The sequence below is a fragment of the Rhinopithecus bieti genome, unplaced genomic scaffold (genome assembly GCF_001698545.2).
Source record: "Rhinopithecus bieti isolate Rb0 unplaced genomic scaffold, ASM169854v2 scaffold_2350, whole genome shotgun sequence".
NCBI classification, from domain to species: domain Eukaryota; kingdom Metazoa; phylum Chordata; class Mammalia; order Primates; family Cercopithecidae; genus Rhinopithecus; species Rhinopithecus bieti.
The window spans coordinates 2,551,794-2,566,812 of NW_016803902.1; the positions used below are offsets into that span (position 1 = coordinate 2,551,794).

The 15,019-nt window shown below is 40.2% G+C and overlaps 1 protein-coding gene across 2 annotated transcripts in view; it reads left to right on the forward strand.

The window, feature by feature from the left end:
• NELL1 (neural EGFL like 1) overlaps positions 1 to 15,019 on the forward strand; it is a 963,285-nt gene that overhangs the window by 36,396 nt on the left and 911,870 nt on the right. The window lies entirely within an intron of this gene.

Sequence of the window (15,019 nt, forward strand, 5' to 3'; positions counted from 1 at the left end):
TTGTCTGTAAAGGATTTTATTTCCCCTTCACTTATGAAGCTTAGTTTGGCTGGATATGAAATTCTGGGTTGAAAATTCTTTTCTTTAAAAGTGTTGTATATTGGCCCCCACTCTCTTCTGGCTTGTCGAGTTTCTGCCGAGAGATCCGCTGTTAGTCTGATGGGCTTCACTTTGTGGGTAATCCAACCTTTCTCTCTGGCTGCTTTTAATATTTTTTCCTTTCTTTCAACCTTGGTGAATCTGATGATTTGTGTTTTGGGATTGCTCTTGTCGAGGAGTATCTTTGTGATGTTCTCTGTATGTCCTGAATCTGAATGTTGCCCTGCCTTGCTAGGTTGGGGAAGTTCTCCTGGATAATATCCTGCAGCGTGTTTTCCAGCTTGGTTCCATTCTCCCCATCACTTTCAGGTACACCAATCAGATGTAGATTTGGTCTTTTGAGATAGTTCCATATTTCTTGGAGGTTTTGTTCATTTCTTTTTACTCTTTTTTCTCTAAACCTCTCTTCTCACTTCATTTCATTTATTTGATCTTCAATCACTGATACCCTTTCTTCCACTTGATTGAATCGGCTACTGAAGCTTGTGCGTATGTCATGTAGTTCTTGTGCCATGGTTTTCAGCTCCATCAGGTCATTTAAGGTCTTCTCTATGCTGTTTATTCTAGTTAGCCATTCGTCTAATCTTTTTTCATGGTTTTTAGCTTCTTTGCGATGGGTTCGAACATCCTCCTTTAGCTCGGAGAAGTTTGTTATTACCAGTTGTCTGAAGCCTTCTTCTCTCAACTCGTCAAAGTCATTCTCCGTCCAGCTTTGTTCCATTGCTGGCGAGGAGCTGCATTCCTTTTGAGGAAAAGAGGTGCTCTGATTTTTAGAATTTTCAGCTTTTCTGCTCTGTTTTCTCCCCATATTAGTGGTTTTATCTACCTTTGGTCTTTGATGATGGTGATGTTCAGATGGGGTTTTGGTGTGGATGTCCTTTCTGTTTGTTAGTTTTCTTTCTAACAGTTAGGACCCTCAGCTGCAGGTCTGTTGGAGTTTGCTGGAGGTCCACTCCGGATGTTATTTGCCTGGATATCACCAGCGGAGGCTGCAGAACAGCAAATATTGCAGAACGGAAAATGTTGCTGCCTGATCCTTCCTCTGGAAGCTTCGTCTCAGAGGGGCACCTGGTTATATGAGGCGTCAGTCGGCCCCTACTGGGAGATGTCTCCCAGTTAGGCTACTCAGGGGTCAGGGACCCACTTGAGGAGGCAGTCTGTCCATTCTCAGATCTCAAACTCCGTGCTGGGTGAAGCACTACTCTCTTCAAAGCTGTCAGACAGGAACGTTTCAGTCTGCAGAAGTTTCTGCTGCCTGTTGTTCAGCTATGCCCTGCCCCTAGATGTGGAGTCTACAGAGGCAGGCAGGCCTCCTTGAGCTGTGGTGGGCTCCACCCAGTTTGCACTTCCCGGCTACTTTGTATATCTACTCAAGCCTCAGCAATGGAGGACGCCCTTTCCCCAGCTGCGCTGCCACCTTGCGGTTCGATCTCAGACTGCTGTGCTAGCAGTGAGTGAGGCTCCATGGGCATGGGACTCTCTGAGCCAGGCATGAGATATAATCTCCTGGTGTGCCATTTGCTAAAACCATTGGAAAAGTGCAGTATTAGGGTGGGAGTGTCCTGATTTGCCAGGTGCCGTCTGTCATAGCTTCCCTTGGCTAGGAAAGGGAATTCCCTCAGCCCTGTGCTTCCCGGGTGAGGTGATGCCCCGCCATGCTTCGGCTCACACTCCATGGGTTGCACCCACTGGCCGACAAGCCCCATTGAGATGAACCCGGTACCGCAGTTGCAGAAATCACTCATCTTCTGCTTTGCTCATGCTGGGAGCTGTAGACTGGAGGTGTTCCTATTCAGCCATCTTGGAACCTCCAGAACATTTTTTTTTTTATATGTTTCTTGGCCATTTGTATATCTTCTTTTGAGAATTGTCTATTCATGTCCTTTGCTTACTTTTTGATGGTATTATTTGCTTTTTTTCTTGCTGATTTGCTTGAGTTCCTTGTAGGGTCTGGATATTAGTCCTTTGTCAGATGCATAATTTGTGAATATTTTCTCCCACTCTTGTTTACTCTGCTGGTTATTTCTTTTGCTGTGCAGAAGTTTTTTAGTTTAATAAGGTCACATCTATATATTTTTTGTTGCTTTTGCTTTCAGGTTCTTGGTCATGAGTCTTTGTCTAAGCTAATGTCTAGAACAACAGTGGTCCCCAAACTTTTTGGCACCAGGGACCAGTTGCAAGGAAGACAATATTTCCATGGACGGTGGTTGGAGCAGGGGATGGTTTCAGGATGAAGCTGTTTCACCTCAGATCATCAGGCATTAGATTCTCATAAGGAGCACACAACCTAGATTCCTTGCATGCACAGTTCACTATACAGGTCATCCTCCTATGAGAATCTAATGCTGTTGCTGATCTGATAGTAGCCAGAACTCAGGTGGTAATGCTTGCTTCTCCACCACTCACCTGCTGCTGTGGCCCAGTTCCTGACATGGAGTTGGGGACACCTTGTCTAGAAGAGTTTTTCTGATGTTGTCTTCTAGAATTTTTATGGTTTCCAGTCTTAGATTTAAGTCTGATCCGTCTTGAGTTGATTTTTGTATAAGGAGAGAGATGAGGATCCAATTTCATTCTTCAACATGTGGCTTGCCAGTTATCCCAGCACTATTTGTTGAATAGGGTGTCCTTTCCGTACTTTATATTTTCGTTTGCTTTGTTGAATGTTAGTTGTCTGTAAGTATGTGGCTTTAATTTCTGGGTTCTCTATTCTGTTCCTTTGGTCTATGTGACTATTTTGATAACCAATACCATGCTGTTTTGTTAACTGTAGCCTTGTAGTACAGTTTGAAGTTGGGTAATGTGATGCCTCCAAATTTGTTCTTTTTGTTTAGTCTTGCTTTGGCTACATGGAGTATTTCTTGGTTCCATAGGAATTTTAGGATTATTTTTTTCTAGTTCTGTGAAGAATTATGATGGTATTTTGATGGGAATTGCATTGAATCAGTAGATTGCTTTTGACACTATGGTCATTTTCACAGTATTGATTCTACCCATCCATAAGTGTGGTATGTGTTCCCACTTGTTTGTGTCATCAATAATTTCTTTCAATAGTGTTTTGTAGTTTTCCTCATATAGATCTTTCACTTCACTGGTTAGGTATATTCTTAAGTATTTTATTTTATTTTATTTTTTGCTGCTGTTGTAAAAAGGATTTTGAATTCTTGATTTGATTCTTGGCTTGGTCATTGTTGGTGTATGTCAGTGCTACTGATTTGTGTACGTTGATTTTGTATCCTGAATCTTTACGAAATTCATTTATAAGATTTAGGAGATTTTTGGATGAGTATTTAGGGCTCCCTAGATATATGATCATATCATAAGTGAACAGCAACAGTTTGTCTTCCTCTTTACTGATTTAGATGCCCTTTATTTCTTTCTCTTGTCTGATTGCTCTGGCTAGGACTTCCAGTATTATGTTACATAGAAGTGATGAAAGTGAGCATCCTTGTCTTGTTCCAGATCTTAGGGGAAATGCTTTCGACTCTCCCCCCGTTCAGTATAATGTAGGCGGTGGGTTTGTCATAGAAGGCTTTTATTACCTTGAGTTATGACTCTTCTATGCCAATGTTGCTGAGGGTTTTTAATCATAAAGGGATGCTGGATTTTGCCAAATGCTTTTTCTATATGTATTCAGGATAATCATATGATATTTGTTTTTAGTTGTCTATGTGACGTATCATATTTGTTGACTTGCATATGTGAAACCATCCCTCCATCTCTGGTATGAAACCCAATTGAACTTGGTGTGATATCTTTTTGATATGCTGTTGGATTCAGTTAGCCAGTATTTTGTTGAGGATTTTTGCGTCTGTGTTCATCAGGGATATTGGTCTATAGTTTTCTTTTTTGTTATTTCCTTTCCTTGTTTTGGTATTAGGGTGATACTGGTTTCATAGAATGTTTTAGGGAGAATGCTAATTTAGGGAGAACTCTTTTGGAATAGTTTTAGTAAGATTTATATTAATTCCTTGAATGTTTGATAGCTGTGAATACATCTGGTTCTGGAGTGTTTTTTGTTGGCAGTTTTTAAAAATGATTATTACTGTTTCAATCTTGCTACTTGTTATTGGTCTCTACAGAGTTTCTATTTCTTCCTGATTTAATCTAGGAGGGTTGGATTTTATCCATCTCCTCTAGATTTTCTAGTTTGTGTGTGTAAAGGTGTTCATAGTAGCCTTGAATGATCTTTTGAATTTCTGTGGTATCAGTTGTAATATCTCCTATTTAATTTCTAATTGAGCTTATTTGGATCTTCTCTCTTCTTTCCTTGGTTAACCTTACTAATGGTTTATTTATTATGTTTGTCTTTTCAAAGACAGCTTTTTATTTTATTTGTTTTTTATGTTTTTTGTTTCAATTTCTTTTAGTTCTACTCTGATCTTTGTTACTTATTTTCTTTTTCTGAGTTTAGGTTTGATTTGTTCTTGTTTCTCTAGTTCCTTGGAGTGTGACCTTAGATAATCTATTTGTGTTTTTTCAGACTTTTCGATGTAGGCATTTAATTCTATGAACTTTCCTCCTAGCACCACTTTTGCCATATCCTAGAGGTTTTGATAAGTTGTGTTCCTATTATGAGCTTTTTCCACCCTTTTACCTTAAGTTAATGTGAGTCCTTAGGTATTAGATGAGTCGCTCGAACTGTGGATACTTGGTTGGTAGATTTTTATTCATTCTGTCATTCTGTATTTTTTAAGTAGAGCATTTAAATTCAGTGTTAGTTTTGAGATGTGAGGTACTGTTCTATTCATCATGTTGTTCCCTAAGTTTTTTTTTTTTTCTCATTGTGTTTGGTTTTATAGGCCCTGTGAGATTCATGTTTCACAGAGAGTCTATTTTGGTGTATTTTTGAGGTTTCGTTTCAAGATTTAGAACTCCTTTTAGCATTTCTTGTAGTGCTGGCTTGGTACTGGCAAATTCTCTAAGCATTTTTTTTTTTGTCTGAAAAGACTTTATCTCTTCTTCATTTATGAAGCTTAGTTTTGCTGGAAAATTCTTGCCTGATAATTTTTTTTTTTCAGTAGTCTAAAGGTGGGACCCCAACCCCTTCTGGCTTGTAAAGTTTCTGCTGAGAAATCTGCTGTTAATCTGATAGGTTTTCCTATATAGGTTACTTGATGCTTTTGTCTCACAGCTCTTAGGATTCTTTCCTTCATCTTAACTTTAGATGACCTGATGACTATGTACCTAGGTGAGATCTTTTTGCAGTGAATTTCCCAAGTGTTCTTTGAGCTTCTTGTCTAGATGTCTAGATCTTTAATTAGATGCCTAGATCTAGATGTCTAGATCTTTAGTTCTTTGAGCTTCCTATCTAGCTGTTTAGATCTTTAGTAAGGCCAGTGAGGTTTTCCTTAATTATTCCCTCAGATACGTTTTCCAAACTTTTACATTTTTCTTCTTCCTCAGGAACACCAGTTATTCTTAGATTTGGTCATATAACATATTCCCATGTATCTTAGAAGCTTTGTTAATTTCTTTAAAATTCTTTATTCTTTGTCTTTGTCTTATTGGGTTAATTCAAAAGCCTTGTCTTTGAACTCTGAAATTCTTCTACTTGTTCTAGTCTATTGTTGAAACTTTCCCATGTATTTTGTATTACTTTAAGTGTGTCTTTCATTTCCAGAAATTATGATTGATTTTTTCTGTATGATATCTATTTCTCTGGATAATTTTTCATCTGTATCCTGCATTGTTTTTTAAAATTTCTTTAACTTGGTTTTCACCTTTCTCTGGCATCTCCTTGAGTAGCTTAATAATCAGCCTTCTGAACCTTGAGTAGCTTAATAATCAGCCTTCTGAATTTATCTGACAATTGAGATTTCTTCTTGGTTTGGATCCATTGCTGGGGAGCTAGTGTGATCTTTTGGGGGTGTTATAGAACCCGTTTTTTTCATGTTATCAGAATTACTTTTTTGGTTCTTTCTCATTTGGAACCAAATGAAGTAATCCAGTGGTGAGGTCTGCAGCTAAAGACCTGCTGTTCAGATTCTCTTGTCCCATGAGGTGATCCCTTGATATAGTGCTCTCCCACTTTCACTAAGGGTGGGACTTACTGAGAGCTAGACTACAGCAATTGTTATTGCTCTTCGGGTTCTAGCCAACCACCAGGGCTACCAGGCTCTAGGCTGGTGCTGGAGAATGTTTGCAATGAGTCCTGTGATGTGATCCGTCTTCAGGTCTCCCATCTGTGGCTACCAGCACCTGCTCTGGGGGAGGTGGCAGGGGAGTGGAATAGACTCTATGAGAGTCCTTGATTGTAGATATGTTTAGTGTGCTGACTTTCTCGAATGCTAGTGATGTTAACAGTGAAGCTGTCACATGGACAGACAGGACCTCTGGTTAGCTAGGATGTTGTAGGCAGTGGAGTTACCTGTTGTTTTCTCTTTCCTGGGAGCAGGATTATTCCATCACGAGTTGCTTTAATGGCTTGAGTTGGTTGGCCTCCAGCCAGGAGGTGGTACTTTCGAGAGAGCAGCAGCTGTGGTAGTAGGGGGATCTAAGCTTGCCCTAAGTTGGCCAGGGTAAGTATTCTGGTTTCTCAGGTGATGGGCAGGGTTACAAAGCTCCCAAGAGTTTCTGTCTTGTGTTCAGCTACCAGGGTTGGTAGAGAAATACCAGCAGGTGGGGGAAAGTTTAGGCAGGTCTGGGCTCAGACTCTCCTTGGGTGGGGCTTGCTGCAGCCACTGTGAGGGCTGGTGTGTGTTGGGGGGTTGGGGGCGGTGGTTCTCAGGCCAGTGGGGTTATGTTTCAGAGGGTATTATGGCTGCCTTTTCTGTGTCATATAGTTCACCAGAGAAGTGGGGGATAGCTGGTAGTGAAAGGCCTTACCCAGCTCCCACACAGTTGGTGAGGCTGGTCTTGCTCCTGCAGTGCCCCCTGTTCAGATCTTGCCCAGGTCATAAGCTTCCCACTAAGAAAGAAAACATGGCTTTCAGGCCTCGCCCCCTCCCTGTCTACCCACACTGTGGTCAGCAGCTCCTGTGCTCATATCTGCAGCAGTTCCTGGCCACCCCCCAGATTTTGCTCAAGAAAATTTGTGCCCAGTTGAAATTATTACAAATTTCATTTGGAAGCTTTGTTCACCTTGTGACCCCTCCCCAATTCTACTCATTGCCTTCTCTGAGGATGCCTATGAGTATAGAAAGGGATGGTTTTCCTGGGCTCGAGCTGGAGATTGAGAGTGCCTAGAAGGCTCTTCCCGCTGCTGCTTCTACTTTTTTATTTTGTGCAGCTCCCTAAATTTGTGTCATCTCTAGGTAAGGTTAAATCTTTCTCCTGAGGTCTGGATATTCAGATTCCTCAGTTTGCATGTGTGTTTGGAGGCTGGTTTTTTCCCTCTCATACATTGGGAACTCAATTTTTTGTCTGTCTCCCAGAGTTTGCTTCAGTGTGCTACTTCTTTCAAAAGATCAATGAATTCTCTCTTTTTTTTTTTTTTTCTGGTATGTTTCTGTGGTGGTTCCTCAAGCGAAAGTTCATGATGTGAGTCTCCCCACACTGTTCTGTCAGTGGAAGTGGGAGCTTACCTCCCCTGTCTCCTATCTGCTATCTCCATTATGTGTTTTTCTTTTGTTTGTGTGTGTGTTTGTTTGAGATGGAGTTTTGCTCTTGTCACCCAGGTTGGAGTTTAATGGTGTCTTGTCAGTTCACTGCAACCTCTACCTCCCAGGCTCAAGCACTTCTCCTGCTTCAGCCTCCTGAGTAGCTGGAACTACAGGATCATGCCACCATGCCCAGCTTATTTTTTTTTAGTTTTAGTAGAGATGGAGTTTTACCATGTTGGCCAGGCTGGTCTCAAATTCCTGACTTCAGGTGACCTGCCTGCCTCAGCCTCCCTAAGTGCTGGGATTATAGGCGTGAACCATCATGCCTGGCCTTGATGTGTTTTTTTATTATTTTTTATTTTTTTTGAGGCAGGGTCTCACTCTCTCACCCAAGCTGGAGCACAGTGGCATGACCCCAGCTCACTGCAGCCTCGACCTCTCAGGCTCAGGTGATCCTTCCACCTCAGTCTCCTGAGTAGCTAGGACCCACAGGCGTGTGCCACCATAGCTGGCTAATGAGAAAAAGAAAATTAAATGTTAATTAATGTTATTATTAAGAGTATTTATTAGAAAATATACTTTTTTATTAAATAAATATCTAGTACTTTCCTGCCATGTGCTATGCACTTTTTAAAGTATGAGGGATTTAACAGTGAACAAAGCAAAGACAAAAGGCAAATAAGTAAGTGTAGAGTATGTTCACTTTATGTAAGTTAAGAAAATTCGTGCATTTAAATCAGGAAAATATTTCTGTTTTGTTTTCTCTCAAGAAGTATATATTTGAAATTATATATTGTGCTTAATTCCGAGTGAGGAGGGATAACTGTCATTTGAACTGGCTTTTTTTATTTTTTATTTTTTTTTATTTTAAAAAGAATGATTTCGAATACCTAAAATTTGTAATTTAATCCTTCTGTCAGCCTTCCTATACAGGTACTATTTTTATATTTTTAATCCAGATGAGGAAATTGAGACCCAGGAGATTCCAGTAACTCTTTTGTGATCACGGATTAGCTGTTATGACAGACACAGGATTTGAACTCCGGAGACTATGCCTGCCGGAACCTGTGGCTTAGACTCACTCCACCTTATGCGTGTTTCCCCTACTTCATGAAAGTGGAAAGGAAGAAATAAGTGCAACCTGATAAAGACACAGCTTCTCTTAAGAGACACCAAAGGACATCTGCCAATATGTCTTTTGACAGGTATTTTAAATTAACCAGGACAGATGGTTGTCCTGTCAGTTGCTGAATTCCATTTAATGGAATTCTGATGATCCTTTCACTCGGAGGAGGCTGCTGAATACTTAGAGTTAAATATCTGGTAGTTTTTTTGGCTGCTTGAAGAGAATGTGCAAGAACATCTGAATTAACCATGGGGCCACAATTTAATAGGCAGCTATTTCAGTGTAGCCTTTGTGGATGTTTGACATGGGCTTTCTTGAGAAAGCACTGTGGGAGAATTAGATCTGTATTGACTACACTGTCTTTCATGAATGTTCTGATTCTAATTAGGATTTATCTTTACATATTGGGGCTAAATTATTTTCTGTGGGAACACATCTCTAAAATTAAAATTTAAGTCAGTGGAAAAAAATGATTCGACATGCAGATATTTCACTTAAATACAGCTTTCCATGAATGCAGCCAATGTATGAAATAAAGCACATGTAGTGATAAGCTAGGCTGGCTCCTTCTCATGCTTACAGTCTGTTAAAAAATAAGTCACATAAGCTTCCTGGCAGCATGAGCTAGCAGAGCAGGCATGGGGCCATGTGCCTGGGGACCCAAGCTCTAGCCTTCACTATTGACCCCTGGGCATATCACTTAACTTTTCCTGGCCTTAGCTCTCAGTCAAAGGGCTGTATGACTTGACAAGGAACTATTTTACAAAACAAAATAAAAATACACACAAGCACAAAGGATGCTATTGGCAACAACCCTGTAGCTGTCTCTCAGAATCAACACATCTTCACATTTTGCCATATTTGCCTTGAACTTTAACAAAAAATAATTGCAGAATAAATGGAAGTTCCCCTCCTGGTTCCTTTCCTTTATCAACCTTGCCAGAGGTCACTACTAATGTGATTGATAGCATTCAATCCATGTCCATGTGCATGTATGTGTGCATGCTTACATATTGCCACGTTTATATGTGTCCATATACAAGATAGATAGTAGAGAGGGCTTATGTCTAGTGGCAAAATATGCAACCTTTGGGGACAGACTGCCTAAGTTCAAATCCTAGCTTGACTCTTACTAGCTGGGTAATCTTGGGCAAGTTCCTTAACTTCTTCACTTCATTTTTACCATTTGTAAATAGAATGTCTATTTCATAGTATTGTTCTGTGGATTAAACAAATTAGTTTAAATAATGTATTAGAACATCATTGGGTATGTAGCAAACATTCAGTGAGTGTTAACTGTTGCCTTGTGCGGTGTACAAAATTATCTAAATGGCATAATACAATATGGATTATTGTGAAACTTATCATTTCACTCTCCATTTTTCTTTTGAACACATTTAGATCTAGTTCATTAGTTTGAACTACTGCATAATACCACAACATATTCATCCATTTGCTATTGATGAAAACTTGGCTTGGTTCAGATTTTTGACAAACAATACTGCAATATACACCTTCATGCATACCTCCTTGTTCATGGCTTTTAAATTCTTATGGCACATACCTCACCATAGAGAGAATTCTTTAGGAAATCCTTAATTATCCAACAACTCATTAGTGCAGTCCTATGCCTGGTCATCCCAATGATGGAGATAATACTACATTGTGAGGCAGCAAATAATATTTTTGAACTACTCTGTTAGAAGTAATCTGAAGGAAGACTAATTTTGGTTTAATGCAATGGTCTTCTGTTTGTTCCACCTAAATCACTTCAGTCATGCCAGCCACATTTTGGTTCCTTGAATACTCCCAAGATTTTCCCTGACTCATGCTACCATTTGTGCTTGCTTTTGCCTGGAAGACCTTTTTGTCTTTACACAGTTCCTTTACACAAGGAACTTTACAATAGTTTCTGTTCCTTGTAAATAGAGATACTATTTACAAATGGGAAAAATGAAGTGAAGAAGTTAAACACTTTGCCCAAGATTACAGAGCTAGTCAGAGTCTTAACTGGAGTTTGAACTTAGGCAGTTTGTTTATTTTTCTGTCTGACTCTTACTCATCATCTCTTTTTAACTTAAATGTTACTTTCTTAAGGACTGTCTTACCTTTGAGGGTTCCCCATTTTGTTATCAATCACTACTTCCTGTTTAGTCCTTCAGAGTTCTTTTCAAAATTGAAATTACGTATTTTTTTGGTCTCTTTTAATTTTCGTCCCCAGTAAATAATAAAACTCCATAAACTCTACTTGTTTTGTTTTCCATCATCCATCAGTACTCAGCACGATGTGTGACACTCAGTGCAAGTGCATATGTTGGTGTAAGTGTAGCCCCTGTCACAATATTAGTTTGTAGTAAACTTTTTGTGGAACAAAACCCCAAAGAGGTTTGTTTTTCACTTGTTCCTGCTAATCTCTGACTTCTCCCTTCTTGAGCTCATGCAGTTAGTTTTTTGGACTCACATTTATGTCCTTATGTTCATTACCATTAAATTTCATTACTATCTATAAAAGGAGAGCGTTGAATTAAGTCACCAAGGTCACTTTCTGCTTCTAAAAATGAAATTGGTTATTCCAGAACAGCACTATCCAATAGAACTTTCTGTGATGGTGGAAAAGATCTATAGCTACACTGCGCAATCCTACAGTCACAAGCCACACATGGCTATTGAGTAGTTAGAATGTGACTAATGCAACTGAGAAACTGGATTTTAAATTTAAATTTAAGTAGCCACATGTGGCCAGTGGCTGCTGTATTAGGCAGTGCCATTCTAGAAAAACAGTATCAGAATTTTAAAAGATGAAATGGCATGTATAGCATGTGGGGAGAAATCAACAAGCAGATAGGATGGCCTGTTTAGGGTCAGGGTTTGTTTATTCATTGTTCTTTTGTTTATTTAATAGATTAAAATATTTTTTTCTTTCACTGAGCATCAGCTATGTGCTAGGCACAGTACTGGGTACTGGGGTATAGCTTTGAAGAAGGCAGTCATGACCCTTGCTCTCAAGGGTCTTCCAGTTTTAGGTGTCAAACCTAAAGCATTTCTTTAAGGTAAGCTATTAGCTCCTGGCAAAATGTATTGCTAGTCTTCAAACTGGATTTCTGTGCATAGTGTTTTTTACATCTGTAATCTTGGTTAGTCTGGATTCTAGAACTTAAGGCTCTAGAACTCAGCCCCAGTACGATGAGGAGAACGAGGAGCCAAATGTTTATGAGGCAGAAGGAATATCGGCTTGGATCTTTCAAAGAGGAGGGAATTTATGATTGTATCATTCAATATAGGCTGGATTGCACTGTAGTTAGTACCAAGGGCTGATTTTTTTACATGTTCATTATGGGACATCTGGGACTCCTGGAGCAAGCTGACAGGGCAGCCTTTATGTAGAACATTGCTGGTGTTCTGACAGAAGGAAAAGAGCATGATGGAGCAGGATCTGGCCTTGAAAGCATCTTCTAGAAGTGTATCCCTTTTGCTCAAAGCAAGTTCCATGGCCAAGCAAGGAAGTGGCCTCCCCTAGGAAAAGGCAACAAATATTTGTGAATGGTAATAAAGTTTATTGTAGTCTTTTCTTCTCATCACAAATATTTGGTTCAATCTCTTTTTGATTGAGAAAATACACTGTCTTCTGGCATTTCTCTTGGGAGGCCAAAAAATTTCCCACTAATCATGGCAATAGGATCATAGCCCAGGATCCTGTGATGTGTCTTTCTCTAGGTTTTTATTTGATTCTCTTGCTTCAGGTATCCATGAAGGAAAAAAGCAAATTAGCTGCTTCTCATATTAAATATTCATTGTTAGAACAAGGGCAGAATATTTAAATATGCTATTACACACACACACACACACACACACACACACACACAGTTTTGGAAAAAGGAAGAATGGAGGATATACAATAGTTACTTCTAGAAAAATTTTAGAATTTGGCCGGGCGCGGTGGCTCAAGCCTGTAATCCCAGCACTTTGGGAGGCCGAGACGGGCGGATCACGAGGTCAGGAGTTCGAGAACACGGTGAAACTCCGTCTCTACTAAAAAATACAAAAACTAGCCGGGCGAGGTGGCGGGCGCCTGTAGTCCCAGCTACTCGGGAGGCTGAGGCAGGAGAATGGCGTAAACCCAGGAGGCGGAGCTTGCAGTGAGCTGAGATCCGGCAACTGCACTCCAGCCTGGGCGACAGAGCGAGACTCCGTCTCAAAAAAAAAAAAAGAAAAAAGAAAATTTTAGAATTTAATGGAACAGATATTACAAGGATCTTTACCTTAGAAATTGAGCATGTTCTTTAGCTCCCTGGAAACAGATCTCTAGTTCATTGTTTTCTGTGGCTTATGGTTTCACTTTCTTGGGGTCCTTCCTTTTTCATTATAGTCTTGAAAAACTCTGTGAGTCCACTCTTTACCCATAGAGGTTGGAAGCATAAGGATTATTTTATTTCCTAAACAACCATAGACTCTTTTAGTCTAAGATAGTGTGACTCTTTGGCTATGAAACAAGAGTGAAACTTGGTCATTTTTATCATCTATTTAATTCCAATCAGCCATGGTATGTACCAGGAGCCGTACTCACAATTAATATTGAGTACCACAAACCTATCAGGATTTCATGGAAAAGCCAGACTGTTAGCCACTTTTCTTTATCTCATCCAATTGAAAAGATTCACTGGTACTACCTTAATTTGTTCAGATGCCTTAGCAATGGGTGGGACATCTATTTCCTTGACTTCATCCTTGCCTCAAGGCTGAGTTTTTTTTGTTTGTTTTCTTTTCAAGGCCGAGATTTAATTGGCCTGCCCAAAGCCTTTTTCAGGTTTATCTTTTATTGTTGGAGATGAGAAAAAGTTGTTGCTTTCAATACTACAAGTTCTGGAATTTCTGGACTGTATCTCCTTTCATTTTCATGTATAAGGTGGCCAGTTCATTCCTGTTTGTTTGTTTGTTTATTTATTTATTTATTTATTTATTTATTTATTTATTTAAGATGGAGTCTTGCTCTGTCACCTAGGCTGGAGTGAGTGCAGTGGTGCGATCTCAGCTCACTGCAACCTCTGCCTGCAGGGTTCAAGCGATTCTTCTGCCTCAGCCTCCCGAGTAGCTGGGACTATAGGCATGCGCCACCATACACGGCTAATTTTTTTGTAATTTTAGTAGAGACAGGGTTTCACCATGCTGGCCAGGCTGATCTTGAACTCCTGACCTTGTGATCCACCTGCCTCGGCCTCCCAAAGTGCTGGGATTACAGGCATGAGCCACCGTGCCCAGCCTCTTTTCTGTTCTTGTATTAGTTTGCAAGGGCTGCTGAAGCAAACTACTGTTGACTAAGTGGCTTAGAAAACAGAATTTTTTTATCTCCATTTTTGGATGCTAGAAGTCCAGAATCAAGGTGTTAGTGGAGTTGGTTCCTTCTGAGGGCTGTGAGGGAGGGGTCTGTTATGGGGCTCTCTCCTTGGCTTGTTGATGGCTATCTTCTATGTCTCTTCAAATCATTTTCCCTCTAAGTGGATCTCTATGTTCAAATTTCTTTTTCTTTTCTTTTCTTTTTTTTTTTTTTTGAGACGGAGTCTCGCTCTGTCGCCCAGGCTGGAGTGCAGTGGCCGGATCTCAGCTCACTGCAAGCTCCACCTCCCAGGTTTACGCCATTCTCCTGCCTCAGCCTCCCAAGTAGCTGGGACTACAGGCGCCCGCCACCTCGCCCGGCTAGATTTTTGTATTTTTTAGTAGAGACAAGGTTTCACGATGTTAGCCAGGATGGTCTTGATCTCCTGACCTCGTGATCCGCCTGTCTCGGCCTCCCAAGTGCTGGGATTACAGGCTTGAGCCACCGCGCCTGGCCTCAAATTTCTTTTTATAAGGACACCAGTCATACTGGATTAGGGCTCACCCTACCAACTTCATTTTAGCTTCATTACCTCTGTAAGGCCCTACCTCTGAACAAAGTAACATTCTGAAGTATTGGAGGTTAGGACTTCAACATATGAATTTAAGGGGGGACACAGTTCAGTGCATAACACATCTTTTTCTTCTAGTCTTTGATGCAGCCAACAGTAACCAAGACACACTACTAACTTTCTGTTTTCCAAGCTCATCAGGTACATTTTTCTCTTCCAGTTTATTTTGGATGACAGCTTTAGCAAATGTTTCATCCTTGTGAAGTATGAATCAAAATCAGCCTAGCTTCCAACAATACAGTCTCCTTTCTGTCCACTGCATGGCTCCAGAAACCAATGCTATATATATATATAAATATAAATATATATAT